The sequence below is a fragment of the Pleurodeles waltl genome, chromosome 4_2, assembly GCF_031143425.1.
Source record: "Pleurodeles waltl isolate 20211129_DDA chromosome 4_2, aPleWal1.hap1.20221129, whole genome shotgun sequence".
Taxonomy (NCBI): Eukaryota; Metazoa; Chordata; class Amphibia; order Caudata; family Salamandridae; genus Pleurodeles; species Pleurodeles waltl.
Genome location: NC_090443.1, coordinates 407,302,647 through 407,328,440, shown reverse-complemented (window position 1 = coordinate 407,328,440; position 25,794 = coordinate 407,302,647). Strand labels below are relative to the sequence as shown.

General features: G+C 44.3%; 6 non-coding genes across 6 annotated transcripts; all 6 read left to right on the top strand.

The window, feature by feature from the left end:
- Positions 1-3,259: 3,259 nt before the first annotated feature.
- LOC138294389 (small nucleolar RNA SNORD74) lies at positions 3,260-3,339 on the top strand. The gene has a single exon (XR_011203403.1). It is a non-coding gene; the product is annotated as a small nucleolar RNA SNORD74 (small nucleolar RNA).
- Positions 3,340-4,634: 1,295 nt separating this feature from the next.
- On the top strand, positions 4,635-4,699 carry LOC138294420 (small nucleolar RNA SNORD75). The gene has a single exon (XR_011203429.1). It is a non-coding gene; the product is annotated as a small nucleolar RNA SNORD75 (small nucleolar RNA).
- Positions 4,700-11,824: 7,125 nt separating this feature from the next.
- Positions 11,825-11,897, top strand: LOC138294378 (small nucleolar RNA SNORD47). Its single transcript, XR_011203393.1, has one exon. It is a non-coding gene; the product is annotated as a small nucleolar RNA SNORD47 (small nucleolar RNA).
- A 297-nt stretch (positions 11,898-12,194) lies between these two features.
- LOC138294349 (small nucleolar RNA SNORD81) lies at positions 12,195-12,269 on the top strand. The gene has a single exon (XR_011203365.1). It is a non-coding gene; the product is annotated as a small nucleolar RNA SNORD81 (small nucleolar RNA).
- A 1,254-nt stretch (positions 12,270-13,523) lies between these two features.
- LOC138294353 (small nucleolar RNA SNORD79) lies at positions 13,524-13,601 on the top strand. Its single transcript, XR_011203369.1, has one exon. It is a non-coding gene; the product is annotated as a small nucleolar RNA SNORD79 (small nucleolar RNA).
- A 533-nt stretch (positions 13,602-14,134) lies between these two features.
- LOC138294392 (small nucleolar RNA snR60/Z15/Z230/Z193/J17) lies at positions 14,135-14,218 on the top strand. Its single transcript, XR_011203406.1, has one exon. It is a non-coding gene; the product is annotated as a small nucleolar RNA snR60/Z15/Z230/Z193/J17 (small nucleolar RNA).
- The last annotated feature ends 11,576 nt before the right edge of the window (positions 14,219-25,794 follow it).

The following is a 25,794-nucleotide window of genomic DNA, read 5'->3' as shown; positions in this document are numbered from 1 at the left end:
GGTTGTGCCAATTGTGGAGACAAAGGTACAGTTTAGGGAAAGAACTCTGGTGCTGGGGCCTGGTTAGCAGGGTCCCAGCACACTTTCAAATCATAACTTGGCATCAGCAAAGGCAAAAGGTCAGGGGGTAAGCATGCTAAGGAGGCCTTTCCTTTCGGCATCCTATTTTAAATCTGCCATGCTACTTCCAATAGAATACCACTTTCACAACCCCACCATCAGAGTTGCTGTCTGGCTAACAGTTTCCAAAATAAGACAGCCACAGAGGAGTAACAAGATAAACCAACTAGAAGGGTCAGCGAAACATCTAAGAGTGTTGAAACAGTCTGTAGTGTAATAAGGATATTAGTTGGCCTGAGTCATGATCATAATTGTATTAAGGAGAGATTCATAAAACATATACAATTATCATATAAACCCAATAAAAACCTTTATCAGAAATGCATGTTTGACATTTGACAGTGAAATGCTCAGACCAGCCCCTAGAAGCCACCACAATGACAATACCATTTGTAAGAAACATGATCCTGTTTCCATATAGTTAGCCCCTCGAAGGCCAACCCACATGATAAGAAATTGACAAAGTATTGCAGTGTAACCATATATTTAGCTTCTAGAGACAGAAGTGCATTATACATTTTCAGGGCTGCATGGACAATACAAATAAGAGCCTTAAGACAACCTACTCTCAGCTGTAAAACAAAAGTTCCAACCATGAGAGAGTTTAAAAAGACACTGAATGAAGGGGCGGTTATTATTTTGGGGTTCCCACTAACTTAGTGTGGGAACCCAGACTTGATCAGGTAGTGGTGAATGTATTGTCATAGGACCACCGCAGGCTGAGTTATGGGGAAAAATGTTTTGAAAAAGAGTGCTTGCAAAGCATTATGGGGCGACTATTCCAAGTGCAGTGTATTGTAGTGTTGACTCTACCACTGTGCTAGAGAGCCGCTGTTAATGATTTCTGTGTTTTTTTAATTTATTTTTTAGTAAAGCATTTATCAATTTATAAGTGTTTTTTGGGAAAGCTGTGGAGTGTGAAAAGGAGAGACAAAAGAAATAACTCTTAGTTAACTGTTTTAACAATGTGACCAGATTTCCAATACTGCAGACTGAGTTTGCGCTGTTGGTGCTGTTCGTAATAAGAGAGCTACGGCTGCCATGGAGCACGAAGGGGAGAGAGAAACGAAAAAAATAAGTTTACCCATGCTGTAGTATATCCCAAATCGGGTCATTATCCATGTAACAGGGTCAGTCTGCAATGCGTTAATAATCGCTGTAAGGAAATGCCTCCTTGGCATGGTTGCCCCCTGACTTTTTGCCTTTGCTGATGCTATGTTTACAATTGAAAGTGTGCTGAGGCCTGCTAACCAGGCCCCAGCACCAGTGTTCTTTCCCTAACCTGTACTTTTGTATCCACAATTGGCAGACCCTGGCATCCAGATAAGTCCCTTGTAACTGGTACTTCTAGTACCAAGGGCCCTGATGCCAAGGAAGGTCTCTAAGGGCTGCAGCATGTCTTATGCCACCCTGGAGACCTCTCACTCAGCACAGACACTCTGCTTGCCAGCTTGTATGTGCTAGTGAGGACAAAACGAGTAAGTCGACATGGCACTCCCCTCAGGGTGCCATGCCAGCCTCTCACTGCCTATGCAGTATAGGTAAGACACCCCCCTAGCAGGCCTTACAGCCCTAAGGCAGGGTGCACTATACCATAGGTGAGGGTACCAGTGCATGAGCATGGTACCCCTACAGTGTCTAAACAAAACCTTAGACATTGTAAGTGCAGGGTAGCCATAAGAGTATATGGTCTGGGAGTCCGTCAAACACGAACTCCACAGCACCATAATGGCTACACAATCGCGCCATGGCGGGACAAACTTAAAGCAATTACCAATGACATCTAGGGATTTTTAAAAGGCAAGCCCACTAACAAGTGGGGTGGGGGTGGAGAGACGGCACGATTAAAAGCACACAATATTTACAACAGGTCAAAATCCCTATGTGCTCGACCTAACAAGGAATACCTACACCCCGGAGCAGGTCCATACCTTTCCAAAATTATCTTAAGGATATTTGTCTAATGAATAAACTAAATGTTGAATGCTGCCTCCCTGGACCTCTCCTCCTGGTTCTACACAGATCACGTGTCATATCTATGCAGATGTAAGCCCATAATACTTGTAGCCAGGGACCTTTAAACATACTTCCCTTTATCAGTTAGCTATATTAGGGTTTGAGTTTTGCAGACATACTCCTGAGACATTATCCAGTCTGCCCTATTACAAGTGCTTTCTGTCCTAATGCACTTGTCATAAAGCATATGGGATATCTGTTGAAGTACCCATCTTCCAAACTCTAGATCAGAATCTTAGTCTTCATTTTTCGGTTATACATGTTTGCGTGCCTCCCAGTATATTTAAACCACTTCAATATTTGCTTAGTCCCAGATAACTTTCTCCGTAGTTCACATTTTAGCGAGTGTGCTGGCATTGGGCGTCCTCTTCTGCACATGAAAAACAGGAGGTTTGGGTTCTGTTTTCTTTTGCTTACTAGCAGTTTTTAGTTTGCTCTCATTTTGCTATGTTTCCCCAGCATTCCCATTTCGAATGGGTCTGGAAATGTTACAGATTTTGTCCATGTTAGCTGCCTTTTTGTAAGCCTGTATAGGTGTAATAAAGCCAGACATGTTGGCTTTTGTGAATGCTTGTTCTAGTTTTCTGGCTGTAGAGCCTGTGATGCTTTAATTAGATTATTATTTTTTTTTTTTTTTGGTAGACAAACCACTGACTGCAGTTGGTTCAACTAGTGTCAACTTAATCTGCTTTTACTGCAAGTGTGAAAGCAAATCTCTGGTCGCATAGCTATGCTTTGTAATGGGCACTCTTCTTAAACTGCTGTGTAACCAAGGATAAAATCCATTTTGCCGTATGAATCTTGCTGATTCTACTTCTTACTTTTCTATTAAGAGGTTACTTTTTATGGCATGGATATTAAAACTAGTGAGTATTAGTGCAGTTGCTAATGATGTAACTGCCTGTGTATTGCAGGAGTCCTGTCTCTGCCAGCACTGCTGCACCTTAGCCTTTAGAGTAAATGGCCTTTTTCCATGACATTTAACACCACTGGTTTATCGTGGGTTTGACACTGGTGCCACGGTTTGCTCTTACTTTGCCTATGATTGTTTAATCTGTGAAGCGGTCTGGGTGAGGATAATATCTACAATTCTGGAAGTGCAAGCTTGTGGTACAGCCACAGCTAAATCTGCAGATGATGATAAATATGTTGGTAGGGACATCTGATTAGTATGAAGATTACCAACATCTCTGAGCAGGTTGCTTGCTGGTTTATGCGGTTGCTATTGTGTGTATAGTGCTTACTTCAACCCCCACCATCACTGAACATAGTTTTTAATGGAAAACGTTTTCTTCCCTCAGTTTCAGCTCCACTGGATTCAAGAGTGCTTGGAGTTCCTCTTGCTTGAAATTGGCAGGTAAATTTCTATCCCAGTATAGTATTATGCCATGTGGGTAAGGAGGACTAAATTGCAATGTAATTCGAACCGACTCATGGGTGTGGAGGTGGGTCCCTGTGCTGTTTAATGGCAGCCCTTGGGGCCTATGTAGCACTCGAAGTATACAACCACTGGCACATGTAACAGTGAAAGGAAATCAAAAGTATGGATTGAGTGGGGTTGCTATCTTGTTCCTGGTGTGGCATGAAGCAGGGATTATTGGTCAAACAAAGGGGCTGTATCTTATAGGAAAGAAGTGTTTGGGGCAACAGGTTTGATTAGCAAGGTCCACTTGCAAAGTAGGGTTTAGTTTAGTTCCTGCATCCCATTTGCATGTCCTGCTTAACCAGGCTTTAAGAGTGCGTTTGGACTATCAACTACATTAACATTTGCAGGGCTGAACAGAAGTACTAGGCTGGTTATTGTTGTGTGTACGCATATGAGGGCAAGCCAACCAACTCAGCTGGATGTGGTATAGCTTCGAGCAAAAGCTGCGAGGCTAGCCACTGAAAGATTCAGCATGGTGGAAATTGCCAATAGCACACATTGTATTTTGATTTGACTATGTCAAACACTTGGGATTATACTGCATTGAGCATCCCTTTTTGAAAATGTCATGTTAAAAATGTTTAATATCCCATGCGCTGATGAACATTTCCAGGACTTGACCAAAACATGTCAGACTGTCATGTTCTCGTTCTCTCTCTCGGTCTGTCTCTACACGTCACACCAATCTTAAATTCGATTATTTCAGATCCTTCCATATAAACAATAAAAATTGGGATACATCTTTAAAACATTAAGTGTTTGGTGTTAAAAATGCCATTTAAGGGAGACATTCTGCATGAGTTGTACATTTCAGAATCGAGTTATTGAAGAGAAGACATGCAGTGCCTCTAGTATGCTTCTGATCTTTCTCAAGACACAAACACAATCTTATGATTTTTTTTCGTCTTATAAAAATTGCATTATGGTGCATTTCCTGGCACAGTGGTTTCGGTTCTGTTTGGTGTTGCCAGTTTCAAAGCATTTGGCTCAAACGTTGGTTGGAACGCTTACTTGCATGTGGTGATTGACTTTCTTTTTTTCTTTTTTTCTATATTTTGCTCCTCTAATCCAAAGCCCTTGATGTCAATATAAGAGTAGTGGACAGAAAAGATTTCTGAAAACTCAAATACTGAGGCTTGAGGACTAGTTCAGGAGCAATAGACAACACTTGTGCTGAACTCTGCTTGACATGTCACTTTATTTTGTCTTGTAGATTTGAGCTCCAGGTTGCACCTAGAATGGTAAATATCGACTGCTGTCGAATTTTGTTTTTGTCATTTGTCAGTATGGAAATGTTAATGTTGTGGTGTAAATGGCTTAGCCGGCCTATAGGATGAAGATGGGAGGCATATACGTCCGATTGCAACTAAGAATTAGTTTGAAGAGACGTCTTAAGGTGGGTGGGCGGCTGGAGCGTGCTGCTATGATGACTGTTTATTTGCTACTCTTGACTAAGAGTATGATGAGATCAATAATCACACTTTGTACGCTGAGAGCACGCTGATGTCCTGCTGTGGGCTTTTGTCTTACAGTAAGGCTTTACTTAATAATTTTTTTCTCCACCTTAATCTTCACTTATAGAACTGTAGAGTCCATCTGCCTCCAAGTAGAATCCCTTCTCAGATGTGTACTCTGCAGGACGAGGTGAGTTCAGAAATATTTCTGCTCAGACGTTCTCCTTGTAGCGCTCAGTCCAGGGTGTGTATGATGAGCACATGAAGAACAGTCTTTCTCTCCTAGTTGATGCATCCTCAAGTAAAAAGGCGCTGCCCCATTTTCCCCATCTAATGACAATCTTAACTGTGCAGGCTGTTGCTTATAGCCAGTAGAATGGCTTGATGCTTTGCTTTTTCACGCTTCTACTTATTGGGTAGGGCACTACTAATGCAATGACGTAATCACTTTATCGGGCAACATGGTATGGTATTTCCAATGCCACTAGACACCTGCAGTCCTGCTCTGCCCATGGCTTGGCTGTTCAGTGCTTTGAGAGGGGTTGATTGGTACAGTGTAATGCCAAGCTTGATAGCTCCATTTGTACTTCATAATGCTGTGTTACCATGGGATTTGTATGTGATGATTAGAATCAGGTCTCTGATCCATATGAGGATACATTCATCAACCTGATACAGATGCCAGTCTCGCTGTAGTATTTCTACAAAACTAGTGTCCTCTCCAACTGAACTATTTCTGTGTTCGATGGCATGTGTAGCTGCAGATACACATGCTGTGCACAGTCCGCCATCTGGTGTTGGGCTTGGAGTGTTACAAATTGTTTTTCTTCGAAGAAGTCTTTTCGAGTCACGAGACCGAGGGACTCCTCCCATTTCGAGTCCATTGCGCATGTGCGTCGACTCCCTCTTAGATTGTTTATTTTCCGCCATCGGGTTCGGACGTGTTCCTTTTCGCTCCGTGTTTCGGGTCGGAAAGTTAGTTAGAATCTCGGAAAAAAACATCGGTATTGTTTGCGTTCGGTATCGGGTTAGTTTGAACAAATCGACACCGAATTCTGAAGATCTCCGGTGGCCCTTTGGGGTTTTTTCGATCCCTGGTCGGCCCGGCCACGTGCGACTTCAAGGCTCACGGAACGGACCCCATTCCGCTTCTGCCCAAAATGCCATCACAAGTATCTGTATACGGATCACCATCTGGTCTGTAACTTGTGCTTGTCCCCCGAGCACATGAGGATACTTGTGAAGCCTGTCGAGCGTTTCGGTCGAGGAAGACGCTGAGAGACCGAAGAGCCAGGAGACTGCAAATGGCGTCCATCCGTGAGTTGGATTCTGAAGAACTCGACGCCGAAGAAACACACCAAACCGTGAGTAAGACGTCGAAAATCAAGACTCACGAGAAGTCTACAAAAGCCCAGGGGACGCCACCGCCAACAGGCCATGGCTTAACCCGAAAACTAGGTGACCCATCCAAGGCACCGAAAAAGGGCATGCTAGTGTCAGTCATCCGACTCCGGTCGAGATACCGCCACACAGCAACCTCGGAGCCGAGACAGTGGCTCCGAGAAACTTCGGCACAGAGACAGCGGCACCGAAGTATTTCAGCACCGAGACACCACGCCGAAAACAAAGAAGGTTTCTTCGGAGCCTAAAAAGACTTCCGAAAAGGTTTCGGTTCCGAAACAGCCAACCTCTGAGCCGAAAACTAGTTCCTATACAGAGGAACAAGGATTAACCTCCCAATTACACAAATTTGGAGAGGAGCTTCAAGCTGTAGAGCCTGACTACACGCAAAGAAGGCTTCATATTCATGAGGACACAGGGAAGATAACCACTCTTCCCCCCCCAATCAAAATAAAAAGAAAACTTGCCTTTCAACAAAAGGACAAGCAACCACAAGCAAAGGTGGCAAGGAAAACAACCCCACCACCGTCTCCACCACCATCAATACATGCATCACCAGCAACAACTCCACCACTGATGCACTCACCAGCTCATACCACAATGAGTCAGGATGATCCCGATGCATGGGACCTCTACGATGCTCCAGTGTCTTACAATAGCCCAGACTCTTATCCTACAAAACCGTCACCACCTGAGGACAGTACATCCTATACACAGGTGGTCGCAAGGGCAGCCGAGTTTCACAATGTCTCCTTACATTCGGAACCAATTGAGGATGACTCTCTTTAACACCCTATCCTCCACCCATAGCCAGTATCAATGCCTTCCCATGCTCCCAGGAATGCTAAGACATTCAAAACACATTTTTCAGGATCCAGTTAAAGGCAGAGCCATAACTCCAAGGGTGGAGAAAAAATATAAGCCACCGCCCACAGATCCAATATATATCACAACACAACTAACACCGGACTCAGTAGTTGTGGGGGCAGCTCGTAAGAGAGCCAACTCTCATACCTCAGACGACGCACCACCTCCAGACAAGGAGAGCCGCAAATTTGATGCTGCGGGAAAAAGGGTTGCAGCACAAGCAGCAAATCAGTGGCGTATTGCCAATTCACAAGCACTTTTGGCAAGATACGACAGGGCTCACTGGGATGAAATGCAACATTTCATCGAACACTTACCCAAGGAGTTCCAAAAAAGAGCGCAACAGGTGGTGGAAGAGGGACAAAGTATCTCTAATCAGATACGGTCTTCCATGGATGCAGCAGATACAGCTGCAAGGACAAACACTGCAGTCCCAATACGAAGGCACGCATGGCTGCGCACTTCTGGGTTCAAACCGGAAATCCAGCAGGCTGTGCTCAATATGCCGTTTAATGAATAGCAATTGTTTGGGCCGGAGGTAGACACTGCCATCGGAAAACTCAAAAAGGACACAGATACAGCCAAAGCCATGGGCGCACTCTACTCCCCGCAGAGCAGAGGCACATTTCGGAAAACACCTTTTAGGGGAGGGTTTCGAGGTCAACCCACAACCTCACAAACAAGGCCTACCTACCAGGGTCAATATCAAAGGGGAGGTTTTCGGGGGCAATTTAGAGGGGGCCAATTCCCAAAAAATAGAGAAATTCCAAGGCCCCAAAACCCCTCAAAATAAGCAGTGACTCACAAGTCACACACCCCCATCACATAACACCTGTGGGGGGAAGACTAAGCCAATTTTACAAACTTTGGGAGGAAATAACAGACACTTGGGTCTTAGCAATTATACAGCATGGTTATTGCATAGAATTTCACCAATTCCCTCCAAACGTCCCACCGAAAACACACAATGTCAAAACAACATATAGATCTTCTAGGACTAGAAGTTCAAGCATTGCTACAAAAGGACGCAATAGAATTAGTTCCAATTCAACAGAAAAACACAGGAGTTTACTCACTGTACTTTCTAATACCCAAAAAGGACAAAACTCTGAGACCAATACTAGATCTCAGAACACTAAATACTTACATCAAATCAGACCACTTTCACATGGTCACGTTACAAGACGTAATCCCACTGCTCAAACAGCAAGACTACATGACAACATTAGATCTAAAAGATGCGTATTTCCATATACCAATACATCCTTCACACAGGAAATACCTAAGGTTCGTATTCCAAGGAATACATTACCAATTCAAAGTGTTGCCATTCGGAATAACAACTGCGCCAAGAGTTTTTACAAAATGCCTGGCAGTAGTAGCTGCACATATCAGAAGGCAGCAAATACATGTGTTCCCGTACTTAGACGACTGGTTAATCAAAACCAACACGCTAAGACAATGTTCACAGCACACAAACTAAGTCATACAGACCCTTCACAGGCTAGGTTTCTCGATCAACTACGCAAAGTCACACCTTTTGCCGTGTCAAACACAGCAATACTTAGGAGCGACAATCAACACAGCAAAAGGGATTGCCACTCCAAGTCCACAAAGGGTTCAAACATTTCACAAGGTAATACAGGCCATGTATCCAACACAAAAGATACAAGTCAAAATGGTAATGAAACTTCTAGGCATGATGTCTTTATGCATAGCCATTGTCCCAAACGCAAGATTGCACATGCGGCCCTTACAACAGTGCCTAGCATCTCAATGGTCACAAGCACACGGTCAACTTCTAGATCTGGTGTTGATAGACCGCCAAACATACATCTCGCTTCTATGGTGGAACAGTACAAATTTAACCCGAGGGTGGCCTTTCCAAGACCAAGTGCCACAATACGTCATAACGACGGATGCTTGCATGACAGTGTGGGGAGCGCACCTCAATCAACACAGCATCCAAGGACAATGGGACATACATCAGAGGCAGTTTCACATAAATCACTTAGAACTGTTAGCAGTATTTCTAGCGCTGAAAGCATTTCAACCCATAATAACCCAAAAATACATTCTTGTCAAAACAGACATGACGACAATGTATTATCTAAACAAACAAGGAGGGACACACTCAACACAGTTGTGCCTCCTAACACAAAAAATTCGGCATTAGGCGATTCACAACCACATTCGCCTAGTAGCACAATTTATTCCAGGGATTCAGAACCAGTTGGCAGACAATCTCTCTCGATCACCAACAAACCCACGAATGGGAAATTCACCAACAAACCCACGAATGGGAAATTCACCCCCAAATACTAAACAATTACTTTCAAATTTGGGGAACACCTCAAATAGATCTATTTGCAACAAAAGACAACTCAAAATGCCAAAACTTCGCATCCAGGTACCCACAAGATCAATCCCAAGGCAATGCTCTATGGATGAACTGGTCAGGGATATTTGCGTACGCTTTTCCACCTCTCCCTCTCCTTCCATATCTAGTAAACAGGTTGAGTCAAAGCAAACTCAAACTCATACTAATAGCACCAACATGGGCAAGGCAACCTTGGTACACAACACTACTAGACCTTTCAGTAGTACCTCATGTCAAACTACCCAACAGACCAGATCTGTTAACACAACACAAACAACAGATCAGACATCCAAATCCAGCATCGTTGAATCTAGCAATTTGGCTCCTGAAATCCTAGTATTCGGGCACTTAGACCTCACACAGGAATGTATGGAGGTCATAAAACAAGCTAGAAAACCTACCACTAGACACTGCTATGCAAATAAGTGGAAAAGATTTGTTTATTACTGCCATAATAATCAAATTCAACCTTTACACGCATCTGCAAAAGAAATAGTAGGATACTTACTACATTTGCAAAAATCTGACCTAGCTTTCTCTTCCATTAAAATACATCTTACGGCAATTTCTGCTTACCTACAAATCACGCACTCCATTTCATTGTTTAGGATACCAGTCATAAAGGCGTTTATGGAAGGCCTAAAGAGAATTATACCACCAAGAACACCACCAGTTCCTTCATGGAACCTCAACATTGTCCTAACACGACTCATGGGACCACCTTTTGAGCCCATGCACTCTTGTGAAATGCAATACTTAAAGTGGAAAGTTGCATTTTTAATTGCCATCACATCTCTAAGAAGAGTGAGTGAGATTCAAGCATTTACCATTCAAGAACCATTTATTCAAATACACAAAAATAGAGTTGTTCTACGGACCAATCCTAACTTTTTACCAAAAGTAATTTCACCGTTCCACTTAAATCAAACGGTAGAATTACCAGTGTTCTTCCCACAACCAGATTCTGTAGCCGAAAGAGCACTACATACATTAGACATCAAAAGAGCACTAATGTACTACATTGACAGAACAAAACTAATTTGAAAGACAAAACAATTTGTCGCCTTTCAAAAACCTCATACAGGAAATCCAATTTCAAAACAAGGCATTGCTAGATAGATAGTTAGGTGCATTCAAACCTGCTATCTTAAAGCTAAAAGAGAACTGCCTATTACACCAAAGGCACACTCAACCAGAAAGAAAGGTGCTACCATGGCCTTTCTAGGAAATATTCCAATGAACGAAATATGTAAGGCAGCAACATGGTCTACGCCTCATACATTTACCAAGCACTACTGTGTAGATGTGCTAACTGCACAACAAGCAACAGTAGGTCAAGCTGTATTAAGAACATTATTTCAAACTACTTCAACTCCTACAGACTGAACCACCGCTTTTGGGGAGATAACTGCTTACTAGTCTATGCACAGCATGTGTATCTGCAGCTACACATGCCATCGAACGGAAAATGTCACTTACCCAGTGTACATCTGTTCGTGGCTTTAGTCGCTGCAGATTCACATGGGCCACCCGCCTCCCCGGGAGCCTGTAGCCGTTTAGAAGTAGATCTTAAACATTTGTACATTTGTAAATATATTACTTAAAACTTTATTATGTACATACGCATTCACTCCATTGCATGGGCACTATTACTAGCATACACAACTCCTACCTCACCCTCTGCGGGCAAAACAATCTAAGATGGAGTCGACGCCCATGCGCAATGGACTCGAAATGGGAGGAGTCCCTTGGTCTCGTGACTCAAAGACCTCTTTGAAGAAAAACAACTTGTAATACTCCGAGCCCAACACCAGATGGCGGACTGTGCACAGCATGTGAATCTGCAGCGACTAATGCCACGAACAGATGTACACTGGGTAAGTGACATTTTCCTTTTCTTCCCAGGTGTTAAAGGGGCCAGCTCTTAGGATTGTTGCCTGTGGGTAAGTTTGCCTTGGTTATTGGGATACGTCGAGAAGCCTTGCTTAGCATTTGCAAGTTCACTCTCCTTGTCTTTGTAAGTGCTACTGCGCATCCCCAGTCCATGTTACTGGTATGTGGTTAAACAGTCATCCATACAGTGCTTCCCTTAAGCAAAGCCTCAAGTGGTAGATGTTTTTTGTGGTGGGATATTGTAGAGGCCAAGGGAAATTAATAAACAACCAATGATGAAACTGATTCTGCCATATGAGTAATGCTGATTATACTGCTACCGTTCCATTTGTCTGAGGTTGTTTGACTAGGGTAGCCCTTGGCTTGGTGTAAATACAAGTTAACTCCACACTAGCGCCTGCTTGTGGACCTTTTTTTTAATGCTTATTTAGCCACCAGAATAATCTTTAGGGGGAGTAATGTGGCCATAACAATGAAAATACTTCTCTGCCTGGAAAATAGAAAACAACGTATGCGTTTTTTTTTAGGTGAAAATGTCAGCTCTTGGTAGTCTTGAGCAAAGGATTTCTGAAGCTTGCCTGTGCAGATCCTTCGTCAGGTGAGATAATTGTCCGTTGGTAGTGTTCACTTTCAGAATTGGGATGTATGATGATAGTAACTTGAACTCTCTCACTGAGCGCCTGATGAAACTTACAAGAACTGATTCATCCAAGACTTTTCACTAGACAGGATTGTGGTCGAAAGCTCAAGCATTAAAGAACCCGCTCTTTTTCCATTTCAGGAAATCGATCTTCCTGTAAATGTTCGAGGATGTCTGATTCCTGTCGTTTGGAGTTAACAAAGGTAGACTGCTATAATTGTAAATATAATATCATTAAAGTAGTACATTAACTTTTTTTCATTTTTTGTTTTTCAGTGTTTAATGTATGAAATGGTATGTCTGATTTAATTGACCTCCCAAAACACAGCTTTCCCTCAAATTTAGGTCCTCTCAAAGTATTCTCTGTACAGAGATTTGACCTTTTTGATGCTTTTCAAAGTTGTAGACTATGGCTGAAGTAGTGGGTTTGACGTTTCAGTCCTGGAGAGGACCTAGAAGTATGGTGAGGCAGTCTTTATCGAGATTGATCTGGGTGACTACAAATATAATACGTTTGTTCTAGTTTTATTGATTTACAGTTGTGGTGTTCCAACTAATTTATTTGCCACAATCGTCTGTATAATCTTTAGATTTAACAATGTTGTTTCTATCTCAATGGGATGAAAAGTAACTAAACACGCCGCACCATGTGTTGCTCCACAGTGGAAGGCCCTTAACGCGTTTGACCGGTCACCTTTCTATTGCTAATTGCTGTATTTGGATGTTTACTTAAAGTACAAAGTTTTTCCCCAAAAAATTTTGAATTATGTTTTAGAGTGTTAACCTCCAAGATGATCAAGTGTAGAAATTAGGCAAAGGATAATGGTCCTTGCAAAGGCTGGTTTCAGTGTTTGCATTTAACTAGTCACACATTGCTTTTAAAAAGTTATAAATTGAGCTTAGCGCGAAGTACTGGTGCAACTTTGGAATGTGACGTAGACAGGTGTAGTAGTGCTTTATTTCATGCCAATGTCCTCCTTCCATCACAATGTTTTGACATTCCCATTAACTTCTGTGCACTGATGGATAAAAATAACAATTTAGGCAGATTTAATGTAACCTTTCGTCTGTTAAGGCCCAACTGGATGTGTGGGGGGGGGACCATTGTTGGATGCCCATAATTTTCAGATGTACGTGTGGAATGCTGACATTTAGTGTTTACACTCCGTTTTCCATGATTTTCTATTTTGTGTGAGCTAAGTTCAGATTGCACCTTAGCACTTTAGCATGAACGCTGAAGCTTTTGCACCCTTGGGGGCATGGACGTACAGTGTAGCTAGCAGAGGCATATAATTCTTGCAATCTACAGGCCAGTCTGGCTCCATGTGCTGTTTATGATGACTATTAAACAAATGGGAATCTCTCTGAAAAAGAATGAGGGATGCACTTGTACCTGAAATTGCACGGGGCTGAATTGTGTGGAAATGTGCTTGTGGGAATAACGTACAGACTTCAAATGCCTCTTAATTTTGCCACTTACAAATTTGCAGGACCACACTTGGTGAACGGTGCACCAGAAAGGAGGCGACAGAGCGAGTTGGTTCAAATACTAGCGGCCTGCCAGACTGCCCTGGGTGTGGTGCCGGAGAAATGGGACGCGTTGGGATGAAACTGGTAATTCTGTGTGTTGGGGTGTTGGTACTATGCCTTGGGTTAATTTGTTTTGTTCATGGGTTTGATTTGGCTACGTTTGTTGATGAAAGGTTTTCTAATTTACTTTAGCTGTTTGAGTTATACGGATTCTCTCTCGTATTGGAAAGTAAATGTTCCAAAGTTTATAAAAATGCTCTAGACGTATGTGCTGCGTGCACATTTTTTTTTTTTTTGCCCAAGTTAAGCAGCTGCTTCAACTGATTCTTTGGCGTTTAAGGGGTAAATTGCATGTAATAGTCTTACAGCGCTGCACTAATGCATTACACAGCAAGTTTGCGCCAAGATTGATACAATGATGAGCACATAGTTCAGCAGATGAACAGTGGTGAATAAGAGCTTTTGTCTTTCGCTCCTATCTGATGTATTGATCGTTTATGGCCACATCAGCAGTTGGTATGTAATGTATATAGGGAAGCTAATGCAGATCCTGTTTTTCTTTTAAGCCTCAAGCGACGGATGATTGAAGGTAAGATTGTCTTTTTTTTTTTTTTTTCTGTTCTTTCTAGTTTAGTACTTGTAGTCAGTTAGATTTTCCTATTGTCATTCCTATTCTGCTTTATTTGACTCTTGTCTCGCAGGTCAAGGTGCTCATGATCTGAAATTTGAATTTGGCTTGTTATAAGACAATGTACAAAACTGGCCTGGTGTTTGGTGGGTACCTATGGTACTTATGCCTTATACTAGGTCCAGGTATCCCCTCTTAGTGAAGTGTAGGCAGTGTCTAGAAGCCAGGCTCTCCAGAGGTAGATATGGGTGAGCAGCCAAGGCTTATCTAGGAGATGTGCAAACTTAATGCATTACCACTGTAGTCACACAGCATTTACACACATGAAAGAAAACACTCGGTTGAACAAAAATAGAGGTACTTTATTTTGGAAAACCATACCACAAATCACTTAAAGTGCAGCCCTCCAATAGGAGGTAAATAATACACTAAATATATACACTAGTAATCAGAAATAGGCAGAGAAGTTTAGAAAACAGTGCAAATGGCAGTTACCAATAGCAACCCTTTAGGGAGCACAAACCATTAACTAAAGAAATGGACTGCGAACACAGGACCCCCCCTCCCTAGGTAAGTGTAATCTGTCGAGGAGCTGGGAGTACTAGAAAACCAGAGGTAAGTAACAGTGCTATGTCATCCTATTTAGAGAAGTCAACAGTAATGCTCTTTATTAGTTTGTGTAGTACAGTGAGTAGATGAATGTTACATGCCAACTTCTGGTGGTTGCTGGCACTTCTTGCTTTGCCTTGAGTGATGAGGCCATCAGACTTGACGTGCTTGTGGAAGTCTGTATTAGTTCTTTGATACAGCTTTGTAAATCCCTCCCCTGAGTATTCATGTTTTTTTATCCACTCAAAGAATGCTTTTGTTTCTTTTTTCCAGATTTAAGACACCACAGCCATCATTAACGGTCAGTTTCTACTTCTTTGAATCCTGATGAAGTAAATTGAGCACTTCATGGTTTAAGTGATGTTAGCAAATGTCTGAGCTGAAAACCCATGTGGATAACGAGCAGACTGATACACCTAGAGGTGCTCTTGAATTAACTGTATAATGATGTAACAATTGCTTATGACATGTCTTCTATGAGAGCATGTCTGGCACTTGCAGCTTGCTTTTTGTATTTCTGTGACCATTGGGTATAAGAAAAAGGGTGGTTTGCTGCATGGATAGCATACTCCGCAGCACTGGATATCTGTTGCCTCATGAACAATTGTACAAAGGGAGTGTTAGCAAAAGGCCTTGAGGGTCCCTTTTGATGTAGCGGTGGGTTAAAGGATCTAACTTTGGAATACTCAATGTATTCCTCAGGGTCCTCTTGCTTGTCTACATGACATTTACATGCGGGCCCCTGATCAACATCAGGAGTGGGCTGCTGGTAGCCTGACTGAGCACAAACTTGCGGAAATGTTAAAAGCGCTAGTTACATGCTAACAGAAATAAAGGAAAATAATCTGAGTAGGTGTCCTGTATTACTTAGCTCTGAGGAACAGCTTCATGTTGCCGACATTGTAGACAAACATGTAAAAGTAGAATAGTTGTGTGGTCTTTTTATTTTTTTTATTCCTGTAACAGCAATATGGTCTACTAATTCAATTGTTTGTGCCGCACACATGGTTTTTTATTGGTTCCCTCATAGAAATAAGAGGTAAGGTGAAATAAAGCAATTTACTAGGATCCCTTAACTTGGTCAAGTGGTGAAGCTGCGATTAATATCTGGTCTTTGGTTTCACATTGTGGAATACAGTCACTAGATTCTTTCCCTCCCTTTAGTAGAAAGCTAATGCTTTGTATTTAGTTCTTGGCACATGGAGTTAAATAGTTTGTGGCAGACAGAAGCCACACCAGGGCTTGTTTTGATGGCTGGACTCAAAACTTTACAGTGACCGACATCTGGCTTGGTTCAAACCTTCATTGTCTCAACAACCTCCTATATTGGCAGATAAAGAGACTGTCACAGGAAGGACAAAAATTTACAACGATCTGACAATTTAAACAAGCATTTGCAGTGTGCCTCGTATTTGCTTGAGTTGGAGCTAGCGATGTTGTAAAGTCATAAGTAGACTATTCTTGCCACATAAATTGGTCAACCCTGCCTCATACTTTGAACCTTTCCTGCCACATAAATCCAGTGGTCCTGCATGTAACTAAATCACTTGCATTTACCTTCTTCCTCCATCTGCAGCCAAAAATTAAAATGTCATTTAGCATCCTAATTTAAATCTGTCAAGCTAATTCCAATAGAATAACCACTTTCATCAGCCCACCATCAGTTACTGGCTAACAGTTTTCAAAACAAGACAGCCACGGAGGAGTAACAAGAGAAATAAACTAGAAGGGTCAACCAAACATCTAAGAGTGTTGAATCCGTCCATAGTGTAATAAGAATTTAAAATTGGCCTGAATCATGGTCATAATTGCAAGAAGGAGAGATTAATAAAACATATACAATTATCATATAACCCCAGTAAAAACCTCTATCACAAATACCATATAGTTAGCCCCTCGAGACCCTAGCCACTTGAACAAAAATTGTCAAAGTAATAGTGTAACCATATGGTTCGATGGCATCTGTCGCTGTAGATACGCATGTTCTGCAATAGCTCGCCATCTGGTGTTGGGCCGGAGTGTTACAAGTTGTTTTTCTTCGAAGAAGTCTTTCGAGTCACGGGACCGAGTGACTCCTCCTTTTGTCTCCATTGCGCATGGGCGTCGACTCCATCTTCGATTGTTTTTTTTCCGCCATCGGGTTCGGACGTGTTCCTGTCGCTCCGAGTTTCGGAACGGAAAATTAGCTAATTTCGGAAGATTTTCGTCGGTATTGTTGCGTTCGGGATCGGCGTACTTAGATTCCACACCGCATCGAAGATCGAAGAGCTCCGGTGCCCTTCGGGGTAGTTTTTCGATCCTCCGTCGGGGCCTGGTCGGCCCGACCGCGTGCTGAAGAACGCCGATGGAACGGACCCCGTTCCGTTTCTGCCCCAAATGCCACAATAAGTACCCTTACACAGACCAACACTTGGTCTGCAACCTGTGCCTGTCACCTGAGCACAGCGAAGACACCTGCGAGGCCTGTCGTGCGTTCCGGTCCCGAAAAACACTCCGAGACCGTCGAGCCAGAAGACTTCAGATGGCGTCCGCACCGACAGCCCAACGGGAGTTCGAGGAACAGGAAGAAGAAGGTACCTTCTCGATCCAAGACTCAGACTCCGAAGGATTCGACGATACACAAACCGTGAGTAAGACGTCGAAATCCACTCAGAAGAACATTTACAAGGCCCAGGGGACGCCACTGCCACCAGGCCATGGCTCCACCCATAAATTCGGTGACCGCCCGTCGGCACCGAAAAAGGCCCACACAGTGCCGAGATCGTCCGACTCCGGTCGAGACACCGGCACGCAGCCTTCTCGGGACCGAGAAAGTGCTGGAGACAAGCCTCGACACCGAGATGCCGGTGCCGACACGGCTCGACGCCGAGACAGCGGCACCGAAACAGATCGACGCCGAGAGGTTTCGGCCCCGAAAAAGAAAAGAGTCACCTCGGAGCCGAAAAACACGCAGACAGGGTTTCGATGCCGAAACAAACTGCAAGCGACCCAGCTTCAGGCTCTTATACAGAAGAGCACTCGCTAACCTCCCAAATGCAGAAGCATAGGTTTGAGGAAGAGCTGCAAGCAACTGATGTGGACCATACGCAAAAGCGTATCTTCATACAGCAGGGGACAGGAAAAATAAGCACCCTTCCCCCCATTAGGAGAAAGAGAAGGTTGGAGTTCCAGACGGAACAAACACCACAACCAAAAGTGGTGAAAAGAGTTACCCCACCACCCTCTCCTCCGCCTGTGATTAACGTCTCACCAGCACAAACTCCATCACACTCCCCAGCTCACACCACCATGAGCCAGGGTGACCAAGATCAGGACGCATGGGACCTATACGACGCCCTAGTGTCAGATAACAGTCCGGAGGCATACCCTACAAAGCCATCTCCATCAGAAGACAGCACCGCGTATTCTCAAGTGGTGGCTAGAGCAGCACAATTTCACAACGTAAGCCTCCACTCAGAACAGGTCGAGGATGATTTCTTATTTAACACACTCTCCTCCACCCACAGCTCCTACCAAAGCCTGCCTATGCTCCCAGGTATGCTCCGGCACGCAAAAGACATCTTTAAGGAGCCGGTCAAAAGTAGGGCAATCACACCAAGGGTGGAAAAAAAGTATAAGGCGCCTCCTACAGACCCGGCTTTCATCACTACACAGCTGCCACCAGACTCTGTCGTTGTAGGAGCAGCTAGAAAAAGGGCCAACTCTCACACATCTGGAGATGCACCACCCTCAGATAAAGAAAGCCGCAAGTTCGATGCAGCTGGTAAAAGAGTCGCAGCACAAGCTGCAAACCAGTGGCGCATCGCGAACTCACAGGCACTACTTGCGCGCTATGACAGAGCCCACTGGGACGAGATGCAACATCTCATTGATCATCTGCCCAAGGACTTACAAAATAGGGCAAAACAAGTGGTTGAGGAGGGACAGACCATTTCCAACAACCAGATCCGCTCCTCCATGGACGCTGCAGATACAGCTGCACGGACAATTAATACATCCGTAACTATCAGAAGGCATGCATGGCTCCGAACGTCTGGATTTAAACCAGAGATTCAACAAGCAGTTCTCAATATGCCTTTTAATGAAAAAGAACTGTTCGGTCCAGAAGTGGACACCGCGATTGAGAAACTCAAAAAAGATACGGACACTGCCAAAGCCATGGGCGCACTCTACTCCCCGCAAAGCAGAGGGAATTACAGCACATTCCGTAAAACGCCCTTTCGAGGGGGGTTTCGAGGTCAAAGCACACAAGCCAGCACCTCACAAGCCACACCGTCCAGTTACCAGGGACAGTATAGAGGAGGTTTTCGGGGACAATATAGAGGAGGGCAATTCCCTAGAAATAGAGGAAGATTTCAAAGCCCCAAAGCCCCTACTACTAAACAGTGACTCACAGGTCACTCACCCCCTCCACACAACACCAGTGGGGGGAAGAATAGGTCATTATTACAATGCATGGGAGGAAATCACTACAGACACTTGGGTTCTAGCAATTATCCAACATGGTTATTGCATAGAATTTCTACAATTCCCTCCAAACATACCACCAAAAGCACAAAATTTAACACACCATTCCAATCTCCTGGAGATAGAAGTGCAGGCACTATTGCAAAAGAATGCAATCGAATTAGTGCCAAACACACAAATAAACACAGGAGTTTACTCACTGTACTTTCTGATACCAAAGAAGGACAAAACACTGAGACCAATCCTAGACCTCAGAGTAGTGAACACTTTCATCAAATCAGACCACTTCCACATGGTCACACTACAAGAAGTATTGCCATTGCTAAAACTACACGACTACATGGCAACTTTAGACCTCAAGGATGCTTATTTCCATATACCAATACACCCATCGCACAGGAAATACCTAAGGTTTGTATTCAAAGGAATACATTACCAATTCAAGGTACTGCCTTTCGGATTAACAACCGCACCAAGAGTCTTTACCAAATGTCTAGCGGTAGTCGCTGCACACATAAGAAGGCAGCAAATACATGTGTTCCCATATTTGGACGACTGGCTAATCAAGGCCCATTCGTTCATACAGTGCTCAAATCACACAAATCAGATCATACAAACCCTCTTCAAACTCGGGTTCACCGTCAACTTTACAAAATCCAACATTCTGCCGCGCAAAGTACAACAATACCTAGGAGCCATAATAGACACATCAAAGGGAGTAGCCACTCCAAGTCCACAAAGAATTCTAAATTTCAACACTGTAGGAAGTTGGCTCTGTATGTGCTATTTCAAAGTAAGGAATAGCATACACAGAGTCCAAGGGTTCCCCTTAGAGGTAAAATAGTGGTAAAAATAGATAATACTAATGCTCTATTTTGTGGTAGTGTGGTCGAGCAGTAGGCTTATCCAAGGAGTAGTGTTAAGCATTTGTTGTACATACACAAGACAATAAATGTGGTACACACACTCAGAGACAAATCCAGCCAATAGGTTTTTATATAGAAAAATATCTTTTCTTAGTTTATTTTAAGAACCACAGGTTCAAATTCTACATGGAATATCTCATTCGAAAGGTATTGCAGGTAAGTACTTTAGGAACTTCAAATCATCAAAATTGCATGTATCCTTTTCAAGTTATTGACAAATAGCTGTTTTAAAAGTGGACACTTCGTGCAATTTTCACAGTTCCTGGGGGAGGTAAGTTTTTGTTAGTTTTACCAGGTAAGTAGGACACTTACAGGGTTCAGTTCTTGGTCCAAGGTAGCCCACCGTTGGGGGTTCAGAGCAACCCCAAAGTCGCCACACCAGCAGCTCAGGGCCGGTCAGGTGCAGAGTTCAAAAGTGGTGCCCAAAACACATAGGCTAGAATGGAGAGAAGGGGGTGCCCCGGTTCCGGTCTGCTTGCAGGTAAGTACCCGCGTCTTCGGAGGGCAGACCAGGGGGGTTTTGTAGGGCACCGGGGGGGACACAAGTCCACACAGAAATTTCACCCTCAGCAGCGCGGGGGCGGCCGGGTGCAGTGTAGGAACAGGCGTCGGGTTCGCAATGTTAGTCTATGAGAGATCTCGGGATCTCTTCAGTGCTGCAGGCAGGCAAGGGGGGAATTCCTCGGGGAAACCTCCACTTGGGCAAGGGAGAGGGACTCCTGGGGGTCACTTCTCCAGTGAAAGTCCGGTCCTTCAGGTCCTGGGGGCTGCGGGTGCAGGGTCTCTCCCAGGCGTCGGGACTTTAGGTTCAAAGAGTCGCGGTCAGGGGAAGCCTCGGGATTCCCTCTGCAGGCGGCGCTGTGGGGGGCTCAGGGGGGACAGGTTTTGGTACTCACAGTATTAGAGTAGTCCTGGGGTCCCTCCTGAGGTGTTGGATCGCCACCAGCCGAGTCGGGGTCGCCGGGTGCAGTGTTGCAAGTCTCACGCTTCTTGCGGGGAGCTTGCAGGGTTCTTTAAAGCTGCTGGAAACAAAGTTGCAGCTTTTCTTGGAGCAGGTCCGCTGTCCTCGGGAGTTTCTTGTCTTTTCGAAGCAGGGGCAGTCCTCAGAGGATGTCGAGGTCGCTGGTCCCTTTGGAAGGCGTCGCTGGAGCAGGATCTTTGGAAGGCAGGAGACAGGCCGGTGAGTTTCTGGAGCCAAGGCAGTTGTCGTCTTCTGGTCTTCCTCTGCAGGGGTTTTCAGCTAGGCAGTCCTTCTTCTTGTAGTTGCAGGAATCTAATTTTCTAGGGTTCAGGGTAGCCCTTAAATACTAAATTTAAGGGCGTGTTTAGGTCTGGGGGGTTAGTAGCCAATGGCTACTAGCCCTGAGGGTGGGTACACCCTCTTTGTGCCTCCTCCCAAGGGGAGGGGGTCACAATCCTAACCCTATTGGGGGAATCCTCCATACACAAGATGGAGGATTTCTAAAAGTTAGAGTCACCTCAGCTCAGGACACCTTAGGGGCTGTCCTGACTGGCCAGTGACTCCTCCTTGTTATTCTCATTATTTTCTCCGGCCTTGCCGCCAAAAGTGGGGCCTGGCCGGAGGGGGCGGGCAACTCCACTAGCTGGAGTGTCCTGCTGGGTTGGCACAAAGGAGGTGAGCCTTTGAGGCTCACCGCCAGGTGTGACAATTCCTGCCTGGGAGAGGTGTTAGCATCTCCACCCAGTGCAGGCTTTGTTACTGGCCTCAGAGTGACAAAGGCACTCTCCCCATGGGGCCAGCAACATGTCTCGGTTTGTGGCAGGCTGCTAAAACTAGTCAGCCTACACAGATAGTCGGTTAAGTTTCAGGGGGCACCTCTAAGGTGCCCTCTGTGGTGTATTTTACAATAAAATGTACACTGGCATCAGTGTGCATTTATTGTGCTGAGAAGTTTGATACCAAACTTCCCAGTTTTCAGTGTAGCCATTATGGTGCTGTGGAGTTCGTGTTTGACAGACTCCCAGACCATATACTCTTATGGCTACCCTGCACTTACAATGTCTAAGGTTTTATTTAGACACTGTAGGGGTACCATGCTCATGCACTGGTACCCTCACCTATGGTATAGTGCACCCTGCCTTAGGGCTGTAAGGCCTGCTAGAGGGGTGACTGACCTATACTGCATAGGCAGTGAGGCTGGCATGGCACCCGGAGGGGAGTGCCATGTCGACTTACTCGTTTTGTCCTCACTAGCACACACAAGCTGGCAAGCAGTGTGTCTGTGCTGAGTGAGAGGTCTCCAGGGTGGCATAAGACATGCTGCAGCCCTTAGAGACCTTCCTTGGCATCAGGGCCCTTGGTACTAGAAGTACCAGTTACAAGGGACTTATCTGGATGCCAGGGTCTGCCAATTGTGGATACAAAAGTACAGGTTAGGGAAAGAACACTGGTGCTGGGGCCTGGTTAGCAGGCCTCAGCACACTTTCAATTGTAAACATAGCATCAGCAAAGGCAAAAAGTCAGGGGGCAACCATGCCAAGGAGGCATTTCCTTACAAACACCATCATACAACGCATGTATCCAACACAAAAGATACAGGCAAAGATGGTATTACAACTCCTAGGCATGATGTCTTCATGCATAGCCATTGTCCCAAACGCAAGACTGCACATGAGGCCCTTACAACAATGCCTAGCATCACAGTGGTCTCAAGCACAGGGTCACCTTCTAGATCTGGTGTTAATAGACCGCCAAACTTACCTCTCGCTTCTGTGGTGGAACAACATAAATTTAAACAAGGGGCGGCCTTTCCAAGACCCAGTGCCACAATACGTAATAACAACAGATGCTTCCATGACAGGGTGGGGAGCACACCTCGATCAACACAGCATACAAGGACAATGGAACGTACATCAAACAAAACTGCATATCAATCACCTAGAACTTCTAGCAGTTTTTCAAGCACTAAAAGCTTTCCAACCAATAATAGTTCACAAATACATTCTCGTCAAAACAGACAACATGACAACAATGTATTATCTAAACAAGCAGGGAGGGACGCACTCCACGCAGTTAAGCCTGCTAGCACAAAATATTTGGCATTAGGCAATTCACAACCAAATTCGCCTAATAGCACAGTTTATACCAGGGATCCAAAATCAACTCGCAGACAATCTCTCTCGAGATCATCAACAGGTCCACGAATGGGAAATTCACCCCCAAATTCTGAACACTTATTTCAAACTCTGGGGAACACCTCAGATAGACTGGTTTGCGACAAGGGAGAACGCAAAATGCCAAAACTTCGCATCCAGATACCCACACAAACAATCCCAAGGCAATGCCCTATGGATGAACTGGTCAGGGATATTTGCTTACGCTTTTCCTCCTCTCCCTCTCCTTCCTTACCTGGTAAACAAACTCAGTCAAAGCAAACTCAAACTCATATTGATAGCACCAACTTGGGCAAGGCAACCCTGATACACAACGCTGCTACACCTATCAGTGGTACCCTGCATCAAATTGCCCAACAGGCCAGATCTGTTGACACAGCACAACCAAAAGATCAGACACCCAAATCCAGCATCGCTGAATCTAGCAATCTGGCTCCTGAAATCCTAGAATTCGGGCACTTACAACTTACCCAAGAATGTATGGAAGTCATAAAACAAGCCAGAAGGCCATCCACCAGGCACTGCTATGCAAGTAAATGGAAGAGGTTTGTTTGCTACTGCCATATTAATCAAATACAACCATTACACACAACTCCAGAACATGTAGTGGGTTACTTGCTTCACTTACAAAAATCTAACCTAGCTTTCTCTTCCATTAAAATACACCTTGCAGCAATATCTGCATTCCTGCAGACTACCTATTCAACTTCCCTATATAAGATACCAGTCATTAAAGCATTCATGGAGGGCCTTAGGAGAATTATACCTCCAAGAACAGTACCTGTTCCTTCATGGAACCTAAATGTTGTCCTAACTAGACTTATGGGTCCACCTTTTGAACCCATGCACTCCTGCGACATACAGTTCCTAACCTGGAAGGTGGCATTTCTCATCGCCATTACTTCCCTAAGAAGAGTAAGCGTGATTCAAGCGTTTACAATACAGGAACCTTTTATACAACTACACAAAAATAAAGTCGTCCTAAGGACCAATCCTAAATTTTTGCCAAAGGTTATTTCACCGTTCCATCTAAATCAAACAGTGGAACTTCCAGTGTTCTTTCCACAGCCAGATACCGTAGCTGAAAGGGCACTACATACATTAGATGTCAAAAGAGCATTGATGTATTACATTGACAGAACAAAAAACATCAGAAAGACTAAACAACTCTTTATTGCATTTCAAAAACCTCATGCAGGAAACCCAATTTCAAAACAAGGTATAGCCAGATGGATAGTTAAATGCATCCAAATCTGCTACCTTAAAGCTAAACGACAGCTGCCCATTACACCAAGGGCACACTCAACCAGAAAGAAAGGTGCTACCATGGCCTTTCTAGGAAACATCCCAATGCAAGAAATATGTAAGGCAGCCACATGGTCTACGCCTCACACATTCACCAAGCACTACTGTGTAGACGTGTTATCCGCACAACAAGCCACAGTAGGTCAAGCTGTATTAAGAACATTATTTCAGACTACTTCCACTCCTACAGGCTGATCCACCGCTTTTGGGGAAATAACTGCTTACTAGTCTATGCAGAACATGCGTATCTACAGCGACAGATGCCATCGAACTGAAAATGTCACTTACCCAGTGTACATCTGTTCGTGGCATCAGTCGCAGTAGATTCGCATGTGCCCACCCGCCTCCCCGGGAGCCTGTAGCAGTTTGGAAGTTACCTTCAATTATTTATATGTCATCTCAAACTTAAATAGGTGCATACTTAGTCACTCCATTGCATGGGCACTATTACTACAATTCAACTCCTACCTCACCCTCTGCGGGGAAAAACAATCGAAGATGGAGTCGACGCCCATGCGCAATGGAGACAAAAGGAGGAGTCACTCGGTCCCGTGACTCGAAAGACTTCTTCGAAGAAAAACAACTTGTAACACTCCGGCCCAACACCAGATGGCGAGCTATTGCAGAACATGCGAATCTACTGCGACTGATGCCACGAACAGATGTACACTGGGTAAGTGACATTTTGATTATTGCATTCCAAAAACCTCATGCAGGAAACCCAATATCAAAACAAGGTATAGCCAGATGGATAGTTAAATGCATCCAAATCTGCTACCTTAAAGCAAAACGACAACTGCCCATTACACCAAGGGCACACTCAACCAGAAAAAAAGGTGCTACCATGGCCTTTCTAGGGAACATCCCAATGCAAGAAATATGTAAGGCAGCCACATGGTCTACGCCACACACGTTCACCAAACACTACTGTGTAGACGTGCTATCCGCACAGCAAACCACAGTAGGTCAAGGTGTGTTAAGAACATTATTTCAAACC